Here is a 24,745-nt window from a genome sequence, read left to right as displayed (position 1 = left end):
CTTCCTTCCTTCCTTCCTTCCTTTCCCTTCCTTCCTTTCCCTTCCTTCCTTCCTTCCTTCCTTCCTTCCTTCCTTCCTTCCTTCCTTCCTTCCTTCCTTCCTTCCTTCCTTCCTTCCTTCCTTCCTTCCTTCCTTCCTTCCTTCCTTCCTTCCTTCCTTCCTTCCTTCCTTCCTTCCTTCCTTCCTTCCTTCCTTCTTAGAATTGCTACTAAGTATTGATTTTAAGGCAGAAGAGTGGTAAGAGCTATGCATTTGGAGTCAAGTGGTTTGCACAGGGTCATACAGCTAGGAAGTCTAAGGTTTGAACATCAGGACCTCCTGTCTCCAGGCCTGGCTGTATCCACCTAGCTGCCCCTCTGTGCATTTTCACTGACTATGCCTGGAATTCATTTTCTCCTTGTCTCTACCTCCTCAGTTTCTTTAGGTCTCAGCTGAAATCCCACCCTTTGGAAGAAGCTTTTGCTGGGCCCTCTTAATGTTAGTGTCTTCCTCTGAGATTATCCTCAGTATATCCTACATGTATATCTTGTTTGTACATTTTTGTTTGCATGTTGTTTCTTCTATTAGTCTGTGAGGTTCTTGAGATCAAGGACTGTTTTTACCCCCTTTTTTGAACCCCTAGTCTTCATCTCATAATGAATAATAACTAAAAGCTTGATGACTTATTGACTTGACTGTGAGGATCAAATTCCCAGCTTTTGCTCTCCTTTCAGCATTGTGCTTCAGCATCTATATCTGCTGAATCTGCTTGAAAATCCTCTGCTTTTAGCCAGATTTATCTTTTATCCCTACCTTTTCAGATTTGCTGCTCCACAGTCTTTCATTCTCTGCATTCTAGAATCCTTAGTCTGAACAATCCTAGATATCTTTGCTTCACACAATTTTCTCATATTTTTAGGAACCAGATTCTCCCTCATTAACATTACATTCCTGACCACCTACTACTGAGTGCTTCCATCTCTTATCCTTTCCCTCCAGAAGCATTGGGACAGGAGGGAGAGATGATCCTGACTCCACATTCTCACTTCTGTGACTGTCCTTTTGCCACCATTATTCAGCAGCCCCATCTTCATGGAGGTTTTTTCTATCCACTTTTATCACCCAGGGCAACTCTCTATCACTATCACATTTTTTGTTATTCAGTTGTTTTAGTTGTATCTGAATCTTTGTGACCCCATTTGGGGTTTTCTTAGCAAAGATACTGAAATGGTTTGCCAGTTAGCCATTTCATTTCCCAGATGGAGAAACTAAGGCAAACAGATTTAACTGACTTGCCCAGAGTCACACAGCTGCTAAGTTTCTGAGGATGGATTTGAACTCATTAAGATAAGTCTTTCTGATTCTAGGACTGGTATTCTATCCCTCTCCTCCCCTTCCCTTCTTCACCACACCTTATTCATAGAATAAATACTAAGTATTGTATCCCAGGCAGAAGAACAGTAAGGGCTAGGCAATGGGAGTTAAATGACTTGCTTAGGGTCATACAGCCAGGAAATATCTGAGGCCAGATTTGAGTCCAGGATTTCCCATCTATCTATCTATCTTCTGAGCCTCTTTATTCCCTGGGCCACATAGGTGCTCCACTACTTTTCTTAAGGAGTTTACTACCTGACATAGTCTTCCTGTCTTTCTTAATCTTGACCCTCAAACTTGGACACTTCAGTGTACATGTCAGTATCTTCTTCCCAGTTCATTAGCCTTCTTAACTCCAGTGACTAATTCTTTATTTTACTTTAGCTACATTCAAGGATGGGTTCCCCCTAGGGCCACTACCTCTTCTTGCTCCCTATTCATTGCCCTAGCTCTTCTTTCTTTTCCTTCCCTTAATAGTTTTAAACAATTTGTTCTTCCCTTATCAGAGATCCTTGAATCCTCTGCCTCTCTTGCCTTTAGGCACACATTGCTAAGCCATAGCCCTGGGTTGCTCCTTTTGTCTGCCTTTGTTGCTGAATATTCCAGGAGAAAGCCTACAACCATTCCAGACAGGTCTACTTGAAAATGTACATTTTCTGATCTCAATTGGGTCCTCACTGCAGGGATGCAATCCTTTTATTCTTCACCAGTGGACTCTTAATCACACTCTCTGCAGCAGGTGTTTCAAATCTTCCTTCTCCCTATACCTCCTACACCACCACCTCCCTTCTCTTTCAGCAGATGAGTTTGCTTCCTACTTTCCTGAGAAAATAGAGGCCATCCATCAGGAGATGAGATCCTGCTTCTCCCCCACTCCACATCTAAAAAGCCCTCTTCATTTTTCTTTTCTTCTCTCCTTGGCATTCCTTTCTGATGCAGAGGTGGGCCTATTCCTTGCCAAAGCTGACTTCTTCACTTATATTCTTGATTTTTTTCCCCTCCAATCTCCTCTGGGAGCTTGCCCACACCCCTGCTTTAGTTATTTCTTCTCTTCCTCTTCATTTTCTTCCCATCCACTTAATAATGGTTAGCATAAATATAGCACTTCATGACATATATATGTGTGTTTTATATATATATATGCATATATATATATACCTTTTTATCTTCAAGACAGTTCAGTGAGGCAGGTGCTATTATAATCTTAATTTTACAGATGAGGAAATTGAGGCAAACTGGTGAAGCGACTTGCTCAGTGTCAAATAGTAAGTGGTTCAGGATTTGAACTCAGATCTTCGATACCCATCTCTACCACTGCACCTCCCTGTTGCTTAAATGGTCCATTCCCTTCTGTCCCTGACCTTTATTTCTAATTAGATAGCAATACAAGTCTGTAGAGAATCAAAAGCTTAAAGTTTGATACACACTAATCAGTTAAGGTTAAGGGGGTCTGGAGGAATGATTAGAATCAAGGAATCTCAAAGATGAGATCATCTAGTTCTGCCTCTGCTGAAGCAGGAACTCTCTCTACAGCATCCTTGACTGGCAGCCAGCTAGCCTCTACTTGAATACCTCTTCTGTGGGGTAAGCTCACTTTTTTCTCCCTTTCTGAGTCAAGTGTGGCATGGTGGATAGAATGCCTGGACTTGAAGTCAGGAACACCTGTGTTCAAATTCTGCTTGTGTGACCCTGGGCAAGTCCCTTAATATCTCTGGGTCTCAAGTACCTCATTTGTAAAATGAGACAGTTGAACCCAAGGTCCCTTCTGCCTCTAAATCTAAGATCCTGAGGTAACCCATTCCACTTTTTAGAAGCTCAAATTGTTGGGAACTTCTTCCTTCAATGATTTGAGCAAAATATTTCTGATATTCTCCACCATTGCTCCTTCCCCTCTTGCTCTCTGGGGCTAAGCAGAAGAGGAAAATAAATGAAGTGGCTTCTGAGATGTGAAGTGGGGGGAGATGAAGAAGCTCATGATGTATGACTCTTCCACATGGCAGCCCTTGAATAAAGATAGTTATCACACCTCCCATGGGCTTTCTTTTCTCTATCAGTCACTCTATTAGCAAGCATTTCTGGAGCACCTACTATGTGCTCTACTCCTACTCAATGTTGGGGAAATTCCTTTTTACTGAATATTTATTTATTTATTTATTTTGGGCTAATGGTTTCTTTAGCCAGTCCTTCTATGACATGGTGGCCAGTCTTCTCCCTGTCTTTCTGAGAAGGAGATGAGTTGTGAACTGGCCTTGTTAGGTAGGGGGGAGCAGGGGTGTTAAGGCTGATACCTAAACTGTTTCTCTTTCAGTATGGAGTGGGCTTGATGACTTCTGAAGTCCCTCTCAGCTCTTTCATTCTTTGAATCCATAATTCTGTGGACAGGCATTCTAAACCAGGAATTCAGCATCAGAAACCCCCTGGACTTTGGGAAACATCGTCTTGACCCTCCTTCTATGTCTCCTTGTCCCCTCTCCTACCCACCCTTCTTTCTTGGAGAACCAGAAATCCCATTGGTGAATCAGCATTTTTCTCCTCCCACACAGGCTCCCCCCTAACTCCCGAGCCAATCCCAGCTGTCTAGGTGGTGGAGGAGGTGTGCAGGGAAGGCTCCTTCCTCTGGCAGACACCCAATATTCCCCTTGTCTTGGGGTAGTTGCATCACTAGCTCCAGGCCTCCTTCCTTGGTGGGCTCCAGACAACCAGCTTGAGCTCTGCTTTCTCTCTTTCTCCTCTCTCTTAGATCCACAACATGGGCCAAGCCTGAAAGCCACAGGTCAGGGGAGGAAGAGCCCAAATAAAGCCTGGGCACAGTGGAGAATCTGGAATGTGGAAGCTGAGGCCAGTGAGCTGTGCTATCTCTGCAGGGGCCAGAGCTCCTCACTGAGGTATGTACAGACAGAAACTTAGCTGCTGTCTGTTTCTTTTCCTTTTCCTGTATAGTTGGTTTTATTTGAGGGGATGTCTACTGACCTGAAACTAGACTAGACTCCACAGGCAGAGGATGACGGTTGGCTTGGGAAGTCTGGAAGTGGCAGGCTTCATGCTTGTGAACACAGAATGTTCAAGCTCTAGGGGTTCTTGGAACACACACTGACTGTCAGAACTGGAAGGGGGGACCTTGGAGACCCATCTGACCACGCTCTTTCACTTCATGGTGAAGGAGGCTGAAACCCAGAGAGAGGAGAGACTTGCTTATCCATGGTCACGCATCACATCAGTGGCAGAGTGCCCAGGACAGTACTTTTTGCCTCACTAGGCTTTTATATCAAATTATGCAAAGGCATTGTAAGTAATAGGAGAGGGAGAAAGGTATAATTTTGAATTCAGTTCTAAGATCTTCATTGTCTTTAATCAGGATCTGGTTCCAGGATACATTAGCTCTAAGTTCCTGTGGAACAACAGAGAAAGGCAGTATCCTGTAGTGGAAAGAACACAGAATTTGGGTTCTGAAGGCCTGGGCTGGATGCCTGAATTTCTCATTTGTTATTGGTGTGACCTTCGTGAACTCCCTATATCTTTCTGAACCTAAGTTTCTTCATTGGTAAAATGAGTGCATTGGACTACAGAGAGGGGGAAAGATCCTTTTAAGCTACAAGACCCTATTTAATATAGCATAAATTAAATATTAAAGGTGAGGTAGAAGAGCCTAGGCTCTTAGGTCTGGATCCACAAGAGAATTCTGAGACTCAACTAGTGAAACCCTTTTGTTTTATAGACTAAGTAAAGCTCAGAGTGGATAGGGACTTACCCAAGGTCACATAGGCAGCACAACAAGCAGGCAACAAGTGTTTATTAAGTACCTACTATACACATGTGAGACCCCTTCCCTGAAGGGACTCACACTGTAATGGGGGTGGAGGAGAGATGCAAATGATCAAATGCATAACAAGATACATGCAATATAGCCAAAGTAAATGAGACATAATCTCAGAAGGAAGGCACTAAGGCTAGTCAGACGATGAAGTGGATTGAGCACTGGACCTGGAAGCCCTGAATTCAGATTTGAGCTTAGACCCTTACCAGCTGTGTGATGTTGGGTAAGTTGTTAATCTTTGCTTGGCTCAGATTCCTTGATTATAAAATGGTAATAATAACACTTCCCTCTTGGGATAGGTGTGACGATCAAATGAGATGATAAGCACTTAGCACAGTTTTCAGCACAAAGTAATTGCTTAATAAATGCACATTTCTTACCCTCCCTCCCTTCCTTCCTTCCTTCCCTTCTTTCCTTCCCTTCCTTCCCTTCCTTCCCTCCCTTCCCTCCCTTCCCTTCCTTCCTCCCTCCCTCCCTCCCTCCCTCCCTTCCTTCCTTCCTTCCTTCCTTCCTTCCTTCCTTCCTTCCTTCCTTCCTTCCTTCCTTCCTTCCTTCCTTCCTTCCTTCCTTCCTTCCTTCCTTCCTTCCTTCCTTCCTTCCTTCCTTCCTTCCTTCCTTCCTTCCTTCCTTCCTTCCTTCCTTCCTTCCTTCCTTCCTTCCTTCCTTCCTTCCTTCCTTCCTTCCTTCCTTCCTTCCTTCCTTCCTTCCTTCCTTCCTTCCTTCCTTCCTTCCTTCCTTCCTTCCTTCCTTCCTTCCTTCCTTCCTTCCTCCCTCCCTCCCTCCCTCCCTCCCTTCCTCCCTCCCTTCCTTCCTTCCTAATTAGTCTCTACCTTCTTCCTCCCTTCTCCTCTCCATTTACCAGAGGACCTACTTTGAGCTTGGTTCTGGGAGCATAATGAAGAATTGTCTTTTCCCTCATGAAGTTTATAGTCTAATAGGAGATTAAGCATGTGCCCAGATCAATACAATGCCAGTCAGAGTGTAATATTGGGTGATAAAGAGGCTCTGTGGCAGCTCAGTGAAGAGAGAATTCCCATTTGCCTCAGCCGGGGATCAAGAAGACTTCATGGGACCACTGGATTTGAATAAGTAAAGATGGAATGGGATAGTCTTCTAGACCCAAGGAAGGGCATGATCTGAGGTGTAAATAGCACAGAGCATGGGGGGTGTGGGATCAGCCCTTTCAACCACTTTTCCTGGGATATAGCAACCTCCCCAGTAGACATTTTGGAAAAAAAAATAAGTCAAAAAATGTGTGTTGGGGCTAGATTTGATAAGCCTTTAATGCCAAATTGAAGTCATGGCAAATTCTTGAACTGGGATTGACTGTCATTGTAGTTATTTAGCTTTCAGTGTGTGTGAATACCTGAATCATGTTGCATTAGCTTTTTGGTGGGGAGGGGTCTGTCATTCCTCTCTGACCCCATTCTTTCCTCTGAATTTCCCTTTTCTCTCTGCTACTCTCTCTTCCATTATTCCATTGATGGAAGCAGCTACTGCCCTTGTCAAGATGAATATGAGCAACTCATGTTTCTTGAAAATTCTAGGTGCAGTTTATGCTCCAAGGAATGAGATGGTTCAGGGAATCTTCAAAGAATATTTGAAACAAAGAATCTCAGAATTTAATGCAGAATCATAGAACCCTGGAATCATGAGGTCTTAGAATCATACTCAAAATAATGGAATCCTAATTGGGATCCCTGATGTCTCCAGCTCCCATTTCACACCTGGTGCTTGTGGAAAAGCAGCTCAATGAGCATTGGAATTGGAATTGGAATTCCAATTGGAATACAGAAACAGAAAGAAATACAGATAGAAACAAGGACAGAGACAGCATGGCCCATTATTATGGCACCAACACAATGAAGGAAACCTGAGTCTGAAATATAGGTAATCCAGCTAGTTACCAGACAATCCAATTGGTTATAGTCATTTCCTTTCCCTTTCTCCCCTCTTGCTCTCAGCCTCATTAAATGCTGAGACGTTGAGGTAGCTAGGTTTCATAGTCGATAAAGTGCCAGTCCTGGAGTTGGGAGGATCTGGGTTCAAATTTGACCTCAGATACTTCCTAGTTGTGTAACTCTAGGCAAAGTATGTAACCCTGATTGCCTAGCTCTTACCACTAAAAATAATAAAGTATAAATAAATAAATAAGTATATTTATTCTAAGACAACATAAGGGCTTAAAAAATGCTGAAGAGTTGTTTAACTTGGGGTAAGAATGTGGGGAGCATTGTCTTTTTATATACTTCCTATAAAGCAGCCCACCATATGGAGGTGTGTATTAGATTTGGAGTTAGGACCTAGCTTCAAATTCTGGCTCCTTGCCTTTGAGTGTTGTTGCCTATTGCTTATTACTTGCAACTCTAGAGAAGCCACTTAAATTGCCTGGTCCTGTTTCCTCCTCTGTAAAATAAAGGGGTTGAACTGGACAATCTCTAATGTCCCTTCTAATTCTGAATCTACGTATGATCCTTTGTGTTTGTGTATATTCACCCACTCATCATACCTGTTTGCAATGGCATGCTCAGTGCTATGCATGCATGTACATACATGTGGATTTTCCCATATATATGTACAACAAGAATCCCCAATTGTTAGAATAGCACTTTGTTTTGTAAAATGCTTTTGTCAAATCAACATCTTTCTTTGTTCTTGGTCTAAAATGTCTGATTGTTCCTGCTTAGTTCTCCTTGTTTTATTTTCATTTATCACCTTCCTCCTGAATAGGTGTCTTCCCCAGGGCTCTGCCTTTTCTTACTTTTCTATTTTATTTCTTGGTTCCATCTCCACTTTCTATCATTTCTGCATTGATCATGCCTTGCAGCCCTACTCTCTCCTGAGCTCCATTCCTGGGCCACGAATTGTTTGTTGAAAATTTACAACTGGACATCTTTTGTATCTTAAACTCATTATGCTCAAAACTAAACTTCTTTTCTTTCCCCTCAAGTCCACCTTTCTTCTAAACTTCTTTAATTTTGCAAAGGGGATATCTAGATATTGAGGTTTGTCTGTCCTATGGCTTCACCTTCTTTCTCTCCCTTACTTGCCATATTTGATCAGTAGCCAAGTCTTGTTATTTCTTCAAAATGTTGCTCATCGCTCCCTTTATCTTCACTCACACAGCTATCACCCTAGGTTAATTCTTCATCACCTCTCATTTGTATTATTACTCTAACCTCCTTGTAGATCTCCCTCAGTTAAGTTTCTTCCTTCTCTAGGCTATCATCCCCATAGCTACCAAAATGATATACTGGAAGTGCAGGTCTGACCATGTCACTTTCCTGCTCATGAAACTCAAGGAGCTACCTGGTACCTCTAGGATCAAATAGAGACTCCTGGGTTTGGTATTTAAAGCTTTTCCACCCCCTGGCTTACAAACTACCTTGCAAGTCTCCTTGGGCATTGCTTCCCCTTCGTGGTCTTTATAGTCTGGCTGAACTGGTCTTCTACATGACATTCCTTCTATTGTCTTCCTGCTTTTCTATAGGTTGTCCTCCATGCCTGGAACTCTCTCCTCTTCAACTTTTTCAAATTTCTATTTTTCTTCAAAGCCCAATTTTGCTATCTTCAACATGAGGCTTTTTCTGATTGTCTCCTTTCCCCATAGTTGCTAGTGCTTTCTTCTTCAAATTACCTTGGAATGAATTTGGGATATCCTTATATGTATTTATGTTGTACACGTTGTTTCCTTGAGAAAGGATCCAATTCCATTTTTATATTTGTATCTTTCAGTGCCTAACACAGTTCCTGATTGATAGTATAGATGTTCATTAAATGCCTGATAATTAAGGTGCTTTGTTCATGATCACCCAGCTAATAAATGTCTATGGCAGGTTTTGAACCCAGAACTTCCCTGCCTTCAAGTCTCATTTTCCATTTATTCTGCTAGCACCTGGGTGTGGTGTATTTGTGCATTTTTGTGCCTTTTCTGTGTGTGTTCTTGACTTTATAAATGTGTATATGTTTTTCATGAGAGTCTAAAACTCAATCCTGTGTTTTTTGAAGGCTAGGAAATGTCAGTGGCAATAAAACCCAGGACTGCCCTTGGGCCCCTTCTCCCTTTACGGCAGTCCCCTGAGAGGACTAAGAGAGGCACGTAGGCTGCCCACTGACTCTGAGCATCAGGGAGAGTTCCCAGGAAGGAGGGAAACAGTCCCAGCTGGGGAGGACTGGAATCCTTTGCCCTTGACCCTGGCCCTTGGCGAAGGCTGAAGGCTGTGGGTAATTCCTACCCATCTCCAGGGACTTTCATAAGCTTTCTTCCCCCTCACGCCCCCTCTAGGTCAGGGATCCGCTTCCTGTGTCTGTCTGGCTCTGGGAGGAGTTAGGAAAACTGTGGTTTTGCCTTCCTGTCCCAAGCCCCTGAGACATTCTGCAGCCGTCTGAGACAGTACTAGGGGGAAGTGGAGAAAGGGCTGATCACAGCCTGGCAGGCGGTGAGGGCAAACTATCCAAACAGACATCTTTATAAAGACACTTGGAGCTGAAAGGAGCCTTAGAGCACAGAGTACCAGAGCTGAAAGGGGCCAGAGATACCAGTTAGTCCATCTTTCTCTTTTTACAAAATAGAAATGCTGGAGATACAGCAAATTAGGGACAGGATGGAGACTGAAATCTAGGCTTTGTCACTCTTGTGGACGTAGCAGAGCAGATGGTTTTCCTGTATGTTTGTGACCATCTCCCTTCTTTGACGCTGAATGGAGATCACTTCCTTTTTAGATCATCCAGTTAGTGACCCAACATGGGCTAGCCTGTGGTAGAGGAGGAAGGTCCTGCATTCAGGGATCTCCTGGTCTGGCTATGAGGACTAAACCTATGCACAGGGTACCACAGGAGAGAAATAAGCAAAAATGCTTAAAACCAAATTATAAAGTAGCTCCTTTTTTTGTATTGTGCATTCCTTCAGGCAGTCTGGTGAAGGCTATGGACCCTTTCTCAGAATTATGTTTCTAGATTTCATAAAATAAAACAATACTACAAATGAAGCTAGTTATTATAAGAATTTGATTATCAGATTTAGAAAAAACAAACACAAAAAAACAACCCAAGTCCAGACAGGTAGGTGGCTGAAATGGTTAGAGTCAAGCCTGGAGATGGGAGTTCCTGGGTCTAAGTGTGACCTCAGACGCTTCCTAACTGTGTGACCTTGGACAAGTTATTTAAGCCAGTTGTCTACTTTTTTTGCTCTAATGCCTTGGAACCAATGCCCAGTATTGATTCTAAGACAGAAGGTAAGGGTTTAAAAAAACTAAATGAGTTCTCAGACTCCAAATGAAATAACCCTCTGGCAGACTTCATGGTATATAAGCTGCAAACATCATAGAGTATGAGAGAAGTTAAGTGAGCTATGTGGGGCAGAACTATTGGAGAATATTTAATGGAAGAATTATGCTACTATGCCTTTCCTTTGAAAAGAAAACAAAACTCCACAGGACCTCTTGTCTCCAGGTCTGGCTCTCAATTCTCTGAGTCACCTAGCTGCCCCCACTATGCCTTTTTATAGCCAATGGATTGAGCACTGGAAGGGACCTCAGAAATCAAGTCTAATCCTCCATTTTACCAATCAGAAAACAGAAGTTCAGACAGATACATAACTTCCTTAGGGTCGCATGGTTAGTGTGTGAGGCAGAATTCCAACCCAGATATTTCTCATTGTCAACTCCAGTGCTCTATCCTCTAGTTCAGGAGAAAGAGCCTGGGAACTGTAGTAAGAAGACCTGTGTTCTTGTGTGTCATTGACTTGCTCTTCCTGGGCAGAAGTTTCCTCCTTTGGATTCAAAATCTAAAGTTACTTCCAGTTTGAAAATTCTGTTTGATAATCATTTCATTTTCTAAAACTTTATGTTCTAAGGTTCCTTCCATTTCTGCCACTCTGTCTTCTGTGCTCTAAAGTTCCTTCCAGCTGGACTTTCTGTGTTTGAAGGTTCCTTCCAGCTGTGACTTTGTATTTCCTGTGTTCTAAGGTTCTTTCCATCTCTTATATTCTATTTTCTGTTCTAAAATTCCTTCCAGCTCTGACTTTCTGTCTTCTGTGTTCTAAGGTTCCTTCTAGCACTGACTTTGTCTTTTGTGTTCTAAAGTTCCTTCCAACTGACATTTTGTATATTTTAGAAGGGTACTAATATGCTTAGAAGAATCTTTTTTGGGAAAAAAAGAATCTCTGAGCTTTTGACTATACATCATAGATTTTACCAATTTGGATTGATAGGGGAGTAGGCATTTTGAGTTTACCTGAACTAAAAGCAAAGTCATTTTAATTACTTGTCAAAACAGACATTAACTACCACTGGAGCCATAAAGTATAGTAAATGCTTAATCAGTTTTGTTGAATGAAAGGGAAAAAATGATTCTCATAAATAAGCCAAACTTTTGTTTCTTCCTTTCCCCTTCATTTCATGTTACTTCCATGCTAAATTATTTTTCATTGACCCAGGAATGATATTGCCTGGTATCCTAGATTCCCAGTAATTCTAAACAGATCCATAGGTTTTGTTTGGACCATTATCATTTTCTGAGTACTTTTATTGGACCTTCAGAATAGCCTTGTGAGACAGAATTGGAACTGTTTACCCTTTTTACAAAAGAGAAAACTGAGGATCATACTTCAATTTAGTGGGAGAACTGAGATTTGATCTTTGATCTCCTGACTGAGAGATCTAGTACTCTTCATTTCATACAACACATCTTTGTTGACTTTTAAATGAGCATAGCCAGACCTGGGCTTTGATAGAATTTCCAGCTTTGTAGCCTGCTTGCCTAGAATTTTTCAGGTAGTTCTCACTATAGGAACCATTTTGGGTAATGGGTATGGGAGAAGGGAGAGATCTTGAAAATCTCAAGGTCCCGTATTTCAGACCTCTTAGTGCCAGGGTATATAAAAATAACCTTGGCTTTCTGCTGTTCTGGCTTGGCACCACTGGCTGCCTTGGGAAGGGCTACGTGCTGGCCCTCATTGGAGGCAAATTGGTCTTGAAGGGAGTTGAGGCTATTTTAGACACAGCTTCTCCGGTCTGGGCCAAGACTGATTTTCTTCAACATAATCAGATCTCTCCCTGGGGGTAGGGACTACCTCTGGAGTGACAATGCCTTAAAAAATTGAACTTCTGGGTCATGGTACCCCAAATCACATTATGCATCTGTCATCATGGCTTTCAGTAGCTGCCCTCTACCCAGTCCTGTGAAAGAGGCAACTTTAGATCCAAACTTCTAAATCAGGAGTTCTTAACCTTTTTTTGTGTGTGTGTGTTGCAGACCCTTTTGGAAGTCTGGCAAAGCCTTTGGATCCTTTATCAGAATGTTTTTAAATGTGAAAATAAATTATTATAGAATCACAAAAGAAAACAATTATATCTAAATACTAATATTGCCAGCCTGAGAGATCTGGGGGATTACCATTGAAGGAAGTTTGTTCTGTGTGACCCCAGGAGGCAGAACCAGGATCACTAGGGAGAATTTCCAGGAAGATGGATTTCAGTTCATTATGAGGAAGAACCTTTCTTAAGTGCATAATAAATGCTTGTCAATTGATTGATTCTGTTAATGATAGTTGTCCCAAAATGTGGTGCTTTGAATGCAGTGAGTTCCCCTTTTCTTGAGGTGTTGAAGCAAGGGCTAGCATAACCCATCATCTAGGCTGTTGGACAAAGAATTTATGCTTTGAGGAAGAGTTAAGTGTTATTATTAAAGTCCTTCTTGACTTTGAGATTCAATGATTTTAGCTAAGGAAGATCATCAGGACTTGATGAAAGAAGTCGTGATAGGAAACAGGAATTTGGGAATGAGCTCAGAGAGAGTGAGGAGAGTGGCCAGTTAAGGTAGCTATATGGTTCAGTTGGTAGAATACTAGACCTTCTACCAGGGAAGACAAGAATTTGAGTTCTGCTTTGATATTTCTTAGCTGTATATTCTGAGCAAATCACTTAACCTCTATTAGTCTCAGTTTCTTCATCTGTAAAATGGAGATAATAATAAGACCTTTCTCTGAGCCTTCTTATGAGGATAAAATGAGATAGGTCAAAACATTTTGCAAACATTAAAGTAGTGCTATATACATGTTAGTTGCAGAAAAGAAAAAGTTGTGTCCCTTAGTTCCAGGTGCCTTCAGAAGTTGAGCAGGAGAGCAGCTAGGTGGCTCAGTAAATTTAGAGGTGGACCTAGAGACTGGAGGTCTGGGTTCAAATTTGCCCTCAGATACTTCCTAACTGTGTGACCCTGGGCAAATCACTTAACCCCCCTCCCCCCCATTGCCTAGCCCTTATCACTCTTCTACCTTGGAACCAATACACAGTATTGATTCTAAGAAAGCAGGTAAAGGTTTTAAAAAAATGCCAAGCTGGCAGGTCTTATTTGACGTGATTATTTGTTTGGAGCCATGTTTGAGTGGGAGGTGGCCACAGCCAAAGCAGTATGTTAGAGAGACTAGCAGCATGGAGAGGATGGATCAGGGGAAGGGAATAAATATTTTTGTTGGGCAATAAAATTGTTTGCTAGGCAGTGCGTTAAGTGTTTTTACCTATTAGAGATTGGTTACATGGTCGATGGAAAATTCCATATGCTTTTGAGGGATGACAGATTTTTTATATTTTCCCCTAATGCATTGTGCATAAGTACTCAGTAAATGTTTTATTGGATTGAATTATATGATAGCCCCAAACCACTCACTCACTCAATCATCCCTAGTGAGAAGGAACATCAAGGCAGTGAAGCTCTTTGGTATCCCACTTTTCTTTGCCCTTTTCAGATTCTATTAAAATCTTCCCTCAGCATTTTTGTGGCTCTTGGGCTCTTAAAGGCCATGCCATTGGAGGGAAGCTTTTTCAGGTAATAGAAGTTGGAAAGAAAGTCTGTGACAGGCTGTTTCTGTCCTCTAAAGGTCAGCCTAGCATCATTTGTAGCATCATTGGCTAGACAAGAAGACATGAAATGAGGTGTAGAAGGGCTGAGATCTATGCTGCTCAGAGAAGTAATTATACTAGTGAAATCATGGATCCTTGGAACTTTTGAAATCAGCATTGTAAATTGCTGGTGGGTGCAGTAGAAAGAATCCTATTCTGGACTTCTGAAGACCTAGATTCTTCTCTGCCTCCCTCTTCCTGTGCCATATTGGGCAAATTCATTCTTCTCCCTTGGCCTTGGTTTCCACTTCTGTCCAATGAGGAGGTTATACTTGATGGGGAGGGGGTCTTAACCTGGGACCATGCAGAGATTTGGGGGGAGGGTCCCTCAAAACTTGGTCTCCTTATTTCCCCTAACTTGTAACAGAAATTGATCATTTGCTGCATTTATGAAATTAAAAAAAAATATCATGTTAAGGTTGTCCATAGGATTCTCTAGATAGACATAAGGATCCTGAGATCAAAAAAGGTTAAGAACCTCTGGGTTACATGAATCCTAAAGTCTTTTCCAGCCCTGACCTCAGATTCTCTTTGATTTTAGTTCTCATCACTCTTCAAAGGACTAGGCAGTTGGGGCCAGTTGGGGCCAGAACAATGACTCCTTGCTGCTCCAGGCTAATTGCAGACCCCATGTACCCTCATGCTTCTCTTTAATGAGGCTCTGCTTTGGGAACGCTTTGACTTTTGAGCTCTGCCCTTGATGTGGCCAGCCCTCACCTGGTGTTTAAGCCCTTAGGCAGAATTGGGAAGATGGATGAAGTATTCTTGGATTTGGAAATAGACTTGGACCAGGAGTTAGGAGACCTGGGATTGAATCCCAACACTGACATTTAATAATTACCTGACTTTGGACAAGTTATTTAGCCTTGTTTTTCTCATATGTAAAATGGGAGTGATAATACTTATACTTACCTTCCTTCCATGGCTATTGTGAGCAAAGTTCTTGGTAAACTCCAAGTAACCCTTTCCATTTCCTTTTAGATTTCTCCCTTTAGTAACCATGTCTTCCTAGGTGTGTTGAACTGAGGACCTCCTACTCTGGGCATATGCACCCCTTTTCATTTCTCTATCCTGAGCAGAAGAATGACCTGCTATTGCAGCCATGCCACTCCCAAACCTCTGGTGCCTTCTCTTTTCCCTACGTCTTCTTTTCTCTGAATCCTGGGCATCTTCAAGACCTAGGTCAAGGTCTGCTTCCTTTCCAGAAAGCCTTCTCAGTAGCCCAAATCCACCACTTCCTTCTTTTTTTTTTTAAGTTATGTTTTCCCAGATTACATGTAGTTATAATTTTTAATAATCAATATTTATTTCTGACTTGGTATAGTGCTGTGAGTGTTGAGCTAGGATTTAGGAGTTCTGGGTTGGACTTCTACATCTTTTCTTTTTAACCATGAGAAAACCATGAACTTCACCAAGTATCCATTTTCTCATTTCAAAAAAGTGATAAAATGTGACTCTTGATGTTGTGGAGTTGTTGTGAGCAAAGTGCTATGGCAATGTGAACTGCTGTTATTATTGGTTTTTGGCTCTCCTCCATTTTTACCAGTCTTCTATCAAGTTCACGAAGAAAAGATTTAAGGACATAGAATGTCCGAGCTGGAAGGGACCTTTAAATGTTGAACCCTTGAACCTGGGACCCCAAGGCAAATTTGATTTCATAGTTATCCCAGAGGTGGTGGAATGAGACCCATGTCTTGGAAAAAAAAGTCTGCCTTATTTCAGGGAATCAGGATATATACAAGGTTCTCAGAGGATAGCCAGCCTGCATTTTTTGTAGGATTTTATTCTGGCCAATGTAGTGGAACTAGTTTCGGAATGATGGCCCCATGGAGGAGTTAGGGGATTAACCATGCCATCTTTTTGAGATTGAGGAGGTGTAGAAAATTAGTGTTAATTTTTCTACCCCCTCTAAACCCTTTCCTTCTGTTTTAGTTTCAGCTCTAAGATAGAAGAGTGGCAAGGGCAAGGCAATCAGGTTTAAGTGACTTGCCCAGGGTCACATAGCTACTTATAATTTGAACCTAGGTCTTCCTGATTTCAGTTCTGATGCTTTATCCATTGTGCTACCCAGCTGCCCTTAAATTAAACATTAATCTTTTTTTATTTTTAGAACTCTTACTTTACATCTTAGGATCAATACTGTGTATTGGTTCTAAAGCAGAAGAGTGGTAAGGGCTAGGCAATGGGGGTCAAATGACTTTCCCAGGGTCACACAGCTGGGAAGTGTCTGAGGCCAGATTTGAACCTAGGATTTTCCATCTCTGAGCCTGGCTCTCAATCCACTGAGCCATCAACCTGCCCTCCAACTTAAGCATAATCTTAACATATACCCTAGACCTTGGGTGAACAGGTTTTTGAAGGGTTTAAGAAAAGGAGTGGATAGAGGCCCATGGACCAAGATTCCACAGGGAAAGTCATGAGGCTTGAAGAATTACTGGCTACGTGTGGTGGCACATGCCTGTATTTTGCAGATGAGAAATTTGAGACTGAAGTGACATGTCCAAGGTTACACAGAGTCAGGATTTGAATCCATGTCCTCTGATTCCAAATTCATCACTCTTTCCAGTCCTCTTACACCTTCCTCTTTTTCGTGTATTCTGTGTTCCAGTGCCATTGGCTTCCTTGCTGTTCCATGTATCTGACACTCCATCTCTTGATTGTTCATCTTCATTGTCTTCTGAGATTCTCACCAGTTGATCAGATGTTGATTGTACATAGTTGTTGGCTTATTGTTACCCTTATTAGACTGTGAGCTCCTTGTGGGCAGACAGTATTTTTGTCTTTCTTGTTTCTCCAGTGCCTAGTACAGTGCCTGGCACAAGGAAATTGCCTTCATAAAGGCTGACTTGACTTGCCCACTCCCAATAAATCTCCCATCTCTTCCAGGAAGCCTTTCTATAGCTGATATTTGTTTCTCTCACATCTGCATTCCAATAGTCTTTTCCCAATGAGAACTTTGTTCTATACTTACCTTTTAATTTCCATGCCTTGATTCTCTGTCCAAAAGTGAGGAAAACAATCCTTGCCCTTCATAGCTTTGCTGGGATACTGTCTGGGTCAAACCAGTCAACACATGAAAGCTCCCTGGGAATGTTAGGAATTATAATTATGAGGAGCAGGGTGGTATGGGAGAAAGGGCACCTGGAATGAACTGAATTCTGCTTACCAGTTCTGTTACAAGTGTTCAAGCAACTAGATTTCTTTTAATATTCTCATCCTTAAAATGGGGTTAATTCAGCAAACATTTATTTAGTGCCAACTATGCATGCATAATACTATGATAGCCACTTGGGACAGAGATGCACAATTTGGACAAAACTGGGTTCTCATCCTCTTAGAGCTCACCATCTAATAGAGGCATTTGGCTGCCATAGAGGTAACTATAATATAAATGAATACATGGTAGGGGTGAGGTGTGATGGAGCATGTCTGTAGTCTTGCTACCAGGGAGACTGAGGTCAGAGGATCAGGAGTTTGCAACTGCAGGAGGACTCCAGCCAATCAGGTATCCACATAGATCAGACCCCAAGATGGTGAACCCACAGGAGTAGGAGCCACCAGTCTATTCAGGGAGGGGCAAACCAGTGCAGATCAGAAATAGAAGGAGTTAAACTGTATCTTGAATTTGGTGCTGATCAACAGTGGATGTGAGTTTGTGAGGAAGTAGCTGCATATTTTAGCCTGGGAACAATAGGGATACTCAGCCTCAAAGTAAAATAAACCAAAGTGAAACCAATCAGAATAAGAATAAATGATAGGGCTATTACAGAAGCGTTGACAAAGTGCTTTGTGACGTCATTACTGACTAGCAGGGTTAAGAGAGGCTTCATGGAAGAAGTGGTCATTGTGTTCAGCTCTAAAAGAATGGGTGAGAATTCTATAGATGAAGAAGGGGCAGGTGGATGACATTCCAGGTGCAGTAACATCAGAGAGGCAAGAGATTGCTGGGTATGCTGGGGAATAGGATCAGATGAGATAATATATGGAAGGTGATTTGCAAACCTTAAAATGCCATAGAAGTGTTAGAGTTATTATTTTTAGTCCTCTAGTTCTCTGTGAGTGGAGAGTGCTTGGGTGGGTGGGTGGGGTAAGATGAAGCAGGATTGGAAAGATTGGGTGGTACTGGAACATGACAACCCTTAAATGCCAGGCAAAGGAATTCACACTCTACTTGATAAGTGGCGAGTTAAAATTTTGGAACAAAGAGGAGTCACATGACTAGATATTTGGGCAACAGTGAGAAAGATGAATTTGAGGGGAGTGGGTGGCAGCAGGAAGACTTTCTTGAGTTTATTATGGAGTAGCTCAGATAGATAATAAGGACTCACAGTAGGATGAAAGTAGAAATAGCTGGAAGGGGGTTTTGAATTTTCTAGGTATCCTTCGTGCCTTCATCTTGACTCTCCTGCAGGTGAGAGACAGCTCTGTCCTTCTCTACATAATTTATAGTGTTGAAATATAGGAATGGGCCGTTGGGAGTAATCAGTAAATATTTGTTGAAAGTAAGTTTAATGTATGTAGACCTGTGGGGGACTATCTCTACCCAGTTTGGTGGCAGTATCCATTCCAGCTCCCTCCCTCTGCCCAAGAAGATGCTGTCCTAGCAGTCCCACTAGGACTCATTAAGGGGGGACTTTCATTATGGAGGAAGCTTTCTTTGTGGAAGAAAACGTAAAAGATTGATTTTCATCTTGGAGGAAATTTGGTGGCTAACTAGCCTGAGGTCTGTGGGTTCTGTGTTAGCCTCTTTTAGAGTATCTATCCCAGGGCACAAAGCCCTAAGGCTCTGAATAAATTCACCAATTAGTAATAATGACTTACCTTTATATAAAGCAATTCACATTTCTAAAACATTTAAGGGTGACATGATGTAAGCTCCTTGAGGGCAGGGACTGTTTCATTTTTGTCTTCATATCTCCAGCATCTGGAGATACAAAGTACCAGGTAAGTAGGCACTTATATACTTATTGATTAATTTGAACTTGAACTTGCCTCACAGCCCAATGAGTTAAGTGCTACAGTTATTATCCTCATCATTTTACCCATTGATGAGGAGCTTGAGTGTTACAGAGAGATGATGTAGCAAGTTTTCAAAGCCAGTTAAGTGCCAGAGACAGTATTTGAACACAGGTCTCCTGATTCCCAAGTCTTACTACACTACACTGCTTTATGGTTTACATAGCATTGCCTTCTCCTCCATCCATATAATTCTATGGTGAGAGACCTCAGAATTAGGGAGACAAGGGTTTCATGTCCTGCCTTTGACACATTCTGATATAGTACTCTAGTTTTAATTTATCCTTAATTTGTTCTCTTTGTGTCCCCAGAATAAGATTCTAAATTGCTTATCTACATTGGTAGAGGGATATTCCCTATAGGGAGATAGAGTCACTGACATCATGGGTCTGACCAGCCTTCCTTCTCTTCTCTTCCCTTAAGAAAATACCAAAAACCTCAGTGAGGAGTTTCTCTCTGTCTCCCTGTCTCTCTCTTAGAATCAATAGTCTGTTTTGGTTTCAAGGTAGAAGAATGGTAAGGGGGTTAAATGACTTGATCAGTCACACAGGTAGGAATTTTCTGAGGCCACATTTGAACCCAGGACCTCCTGTCTTTAGGCCTGGCTCTCAATCCACTGAGTCATTTACTGCCCCCAGAGTGTAGGGTTTCTTAATTTGAATCAAGGTCCCTTGTCTCTAGGAAACCGATACTGCCCCAGCCAGTTGATAGCTGTTTTCCTGAGTACCTACCTGTGTGTACCCAGACATGTGCTCATTGCTTTTGGGAAAACAGGAGAAGAGACACCTCCTACACACACAAGGAGTTTATAATCCCATTAAATTCAACATGCATTTGTTAAGTAGCTAGTAGCCTGTAACAGGCCCTGGGAGTATGGAGATAGAGAGCATGTGGAGAAAACTGCCTTTTTAGAGCTTCCAATTTTACCAAAGAGACAAAATTCATATGTGTAGGAAGGTGAGGAACAACAATACCTGCCATTTTATGGGGATTCCTGCAGTGCAAATCTCTATGGAGCTGGGAAACAGGATGCCTGGGTTCCAATTTCAGTGATGCTCCTGACTCATTCTGTGACTTTGGGTCTGCCCCTTAATTTCTCTGGGCCCCAATAAATCTCTGTAAAGTGAGGATGTTAGCCTAGCTAGCCCTCATCCAGCCCTAGCATTCTGTGTTCCAAGGTCCCTTTCAGCCTTGGCATTCTGTATTCCAACATTCTCTGTTCTAAGGTTCCTTTTGGCCCTGATGTTCTGTTGTTATATCAGACACATTCAAAGGGTGGAACAGATGGCGAAGGCCAGGAGAGTTTCAGAGGGAGACTCCAGTGGGCTAGAATCAACAGGAAAGGCTTCTGGTCTTTGCTCTTCAATTCATCCTCCACATAACTTCCCCAGAGACATATTCTGGGGGCAGCGACATGTGGTGCAGTAGATAGAGAGCCAAGCCTGGGTCAGGAGTTTCTGGGTTCAAATCTGGCCTCAGACACTTCCTAGCTGGGTGAACCTGGGCAAGTTGTTTAACTCTGTTTGCCTAGCTCTTGTCCTTCTGTCTTGGAGTTGCTGCTGACATAAAGTAAGGGTTTAAAAAAAAAAAAGGAAGCATCGATCTGACCATGTTGCTTCCCTGTTCAGTAAACTCTGGTGGCTCCCTGTTACCTCTAATATCAAATACAAACTCCTGATATTTAAAGCCCTTTTCAGCCTGGCTCTAATCTGCTTTTCCCACCTTATTTCTGAATATCTATAATTTCCCTTCATGTGTCTTTTTGGGTAGAGTCAGACTGGCCTTATTGTTGATCCTTATCCTTGGTTCTTTATCTGCCATCTATGTGTGCCTTTTAGGACCCCCCCCCCCCCCATTTCTAGAATCTGCACCTTCCTCACCTTAACCTATTGGGAAAGTGATTTTCCTTCAAAGCTCAGTTTAAACACTACCTCCTACATGAAGCTCCATCTGTTGGTGCCTCCCCCCTGCCTCCCCCTGCCAAGTTACCTAGAATATATTTTGAATACACTTATAGGGGCAGATATTGGTTCCCTGGTAGACTATAAACTTCTCAAAAACCAAGACTTGCCTTTTTCTTTGTCTTTCTGGACCTATTGGTGCCTGGCACAGAGTAGCTGACTGATAAAGATTTGTTGTTGGTTGAAGGAAGAGGAGAGAGGAGAATTGATGCTACAGTCTCTCTTCTGGTCTCTTCACTGTCCCAGGTGCGTCTGATTTCTGAGTCTGGAAGTCTGTGCAGATTGGAGCATGTCTCCCCCTCATCCCCTGGGGAGGGGTGGGTGGGCTGAGCCACTGAAACTCCTGCCTGGGCTCGCCTGTGTTGAAATGCTGCCTCATCATGACTCCCATCTCTGAGGGGGGCCAGAGGGCCATGCCCTTCACTAAAGCCGATTCAGATCTATTTTGGGAGTCAGGCACCTGGAGATTTTCCCCTGGAGCATCTGGGAGCTCCACCCAGTTTCTTCCCCTCTCCTTCCCCTTCCCCTCAAGCCCCACATTCAGTCACCTGGATGATGGTTTTGTCTAGGTCTCCTGGGTTCTGTGTAACTGTCTCTCTGTCTGTCCCTGTCTGTCTCTGTCTGTCTCTGTCTCTCTCTCTCTTTCTCTCTCTCTCTCAGGAGAGGGAGCATGGAAGAATTGAAGCAACATAGGTTTAAGCTGATCTAAAGAAAAACTTCCTTTTTTTCAGAGGTGTCCTCAAGTGGCATGGGATGCCTTAGAAAGTAGTATGCTGGGGCAGCAAGGTGGCTCAGTGGACTGAGAACCAGACCCAGAGATGAGAGGTCCTGGATTCAGATACTTCCTAGCTGTGTGACCCTGGGCAAATCACTCAACACTGGTTTCCAAGCCCTTATTGCTCATCTGCCTTGGGACCAATATTTAGTATTGATTCTAAGATGGAAGGTAAGAATTTAAAAAGAAAAGGAAAAGTGTCATGCTTTCACTGGAAGCCTTCAAGAAGGGTTGGATGCTTACTAGTTAGAGATGTTATAAAAGAAATTCTTGTTTGGATATGGGTTGGACTAGATGACCGTTATGGCCCCTTCCAGCTTTGAGATTTTGGGATTTCCTGGTTCTCTATTAATAATGACAACAGCTAACATTTGCCCAGAGGTCTTCCCAAGGTGAGTGTCATCTTTTGCCTGGTGCTCTTCCTGTATTGGTGACTCCAAACTTCTTGGGGTTGAACAGACAGATGTGACCCATGTATTTAACCTTGAATTCACAGGCAGGGTGTGTAACTTTGAGCCTTTCAGGAGGTAGAGGCTTTGGGAGCCTCATATATCCCATTATCCAGAATTCCTCAAATATACCTGATAGCTTTCGTAAACAGCAAAAGTAACTCACATTGATAGAATACTTTGTTTTCCAAATTTATTTCCCTAGAGCAACCCTCCCTCTGATGATCACTCTTTTTTGTGACTTTTGTGACTCAGTTATTACCTTCTCATGCCTCAGTTTCCTCATCTGTCAAAGGAAGGAGTTGGATTAGAGGATCTCTAAAGTCCCTTCCAAATCTATCATCACATGAATCCTGTGATATGGGAAAGAGGAGTCCAAATATTTCTGGACACTTTCATTATATTACACATTTTCTTATACATTATGTTCTACATTCTCTTTTACAAAAGAAAAAACCCACAAGGTCTTTTTAGTAAGGGGTGGGACAAAGAATAATAACATTAGATAGGGAGTCAGAAAACCTCTGGTCTCATCTCCCTCTTCATCACTTATTAGCTCTTGTGTGAACTTCAGCTCTAGTGAACTTCAGCAAGTTGCTTAACCTCTGTTTCAGTGTACTCAGAATCTGTAAAATGGGTATAGAGATCCCTGCCTGAACTCCCTAATAGGGCATTGTTATATACTGTTAAGATGTAATAGAAATATGTTGTTATTGTATTATTATTGTTATCTAATAGGTAATTATAGCTACTGAAAATTGGAATGGGCTACTTTACTTGCCCCCTACCGGAATACTAATAGTAGGTAGAAATTACAAATTCCAACTTACACAGATTGGAACTCAATTGAAGGTGGAGTTTCCTAACAATTAGAATGAAGAGTGGAAATGGATTATTTTGTCAGGTAGTGAGTTTCTTGTCACCAGAAGTTCCCAAGTAGAGGCTGGATCAGATCACTTATTGAGGATATTGTAGAGAACATTCTTGTTCTTGGATAGATTGAACAAATGACCTCTGAAGTTCTTTTTAGCTCTGAGACTGTAACCCAAAGCCTTTTTATTTTATTTTATTTTTATGGAGGCCCCAAAAGGGGAGTGACTTGACAGTTTTAGAGCATGTTGGTGGCAGATCTGGGGCTTCTGCCTCTCCTCAGCCCAGGGCTGTTTTCCACTCTCTGTTGGGGAATTTCATAGCCAGGACTTCTGGTTTTTATTTATTATTATTTTTTTTCATTAAGCTTAGTCATAGGCTATCTCTGAAATCTGGTGTGTGTGACTGTGAGTGTGTGTGTGAGTGAGAGTGTGTGTGTGTGTGTGTGTGTGTGAAACTGATTGTGTGTGTGTGTGTGTGTGTGTGTGTGTGTGTGAGTGAGTGTGTGAGATGAGTTAGGAAAGGAAGGTGATCATTGAAAATCCTCCTGAGGAGGGTGAGCATGGGGTAGATATTGTTTTTATTTTTTATTAAAAAATTTTTTTTAAACCCATACCTTCTTCTACATATTGATTTGAAGATGGAAGAATAGTAAGGGCTAGGCAGTTGGGATTAAGCAACTTGTTCAGAGTCACATATCTAGGAAGTATCTGTGGCTAGATTTGAACCCAGGACCTCTCAACTTCAGGCCTAGTGCTCTATCCATTGTGCTATCCAGCTGCCCTGTAGATATTATTTTTAAAGCAGTAGTCTTCCCCACCCCCCTCTAATTTATTAGCCAAGGTTTCTTTTATTCCAGTGGTTTCTTATGCATGAGTGTTTACTGGTTGTCTCCCCAACACAACCCCACTCTCCCCATCCCTTCAGCCTTTGTCTTCTTTGACCATATCTCTTACAGTCGTCTTGTGACAGTGTTTGGTGGTCACAAGATCTTTGTCCTGGAAGGAACCTCACAGGGCACTGAGTCCCATTCAGACCTGAAAAAGCATCCTCTTTCTGACATCTTCAGGAAGTCATCCTCTAGCCTATATTTGAAAATTTCCTGCCATGTGAAGCTTTTTTTCCTCAGATTTCTTGGAGCTGCTGATTGTTCTCCTTGGTCTTCTCTGGCTCCAAGAATATATGATAGACTCAAAAAATATTAGAGTTGATTATAAAACAGACTTTTGGCACTTAAAGAGACCTCAGAACATAGAGATCTCTGGATTTCCTTCCCTCCCTTCCTCCCTCCTTCCGTCACCTTCTGTCTTAGTATCAACTCTGAAACAGAAGTATAGCAAGGGCTAGGCAATGAGGGTTAAGTGACTTGCTCAGGGTCACATAGCTCAGAAGTGTCAGAGACCCGGGTCCTCTCTTCTCTTGCTCCATCCACTATACTGTCTAGTTACCCCTTGCTTGGATTACTTTTCTAATCTCCTCCCCACCAGATACTTCTACCCCTGAGACTGCCTCTTCCACTTGCTCAGTTTCAGCCTGTAACCTCCATTTGAGAAAGTGCCTTCCTTATAAGCCCTCTCCCAGTGACTCTTCCCCTTTGCCCCCTCCCCCTT

The 24,745-nt window shown here is 42.3% G+C and overlaps 1 protein-coding gene across 11 annotated transcripts in view; it reads left to right on the top strand.

Annotated features, from left to right (window-relative positions):
- Positions 1–24,745, top strand: part of PTP4A3 (protein tyrosine phosphatase 4A3) — a 246,418-nt gene that overhangs the window by 85,661 nt on the left and 136,012 nt on the right. For 6 of the 11 annotated variants that reach the window (XM_016431909.2, XM_056822998.1, XM_056822995.1 and 3 more), the window contains exon 2: positions 4,094–4,238. The exons of 2 other annotated variants lie outside the window; for them this stretch is intronic. The gene's annotated coding sequence lies outside the window, so the exon portion shown is untranslated. Of the gene's footprint in view, positions 1–4,093; positions 4,239–18,452; positions 18,476–21,164; positions 21,288–21,772; positions 21,988–24,745 lie in introns of those variants that run through there. 3 more of the 11 variants (XM_056822999.1, XM_056822997.1, XM_056822996.1) reach the window with 2 other exon arrangements.

This window comes from Monodelphis domestica, chromosome 3, assembly GCF_027887165.1.
Source record: "Monodelphis domestica isolate mMonDom1 chromosome 3, mMonDom1.pri, whole genome shotgun sequence".
In the NCBI taxonomy this organism is placed as follows: Eukaryota; Metazoa; Chordata; class Mammalia; order Didelphimorphia; family Didelphidae; genus Monodelphis; species Monodelphis domestica.
The sequence above is the reverse complement of the archived record's forward strand: the minus strand, read 5'-3'. Positions and strand labels throughout refer to the sequence as shown.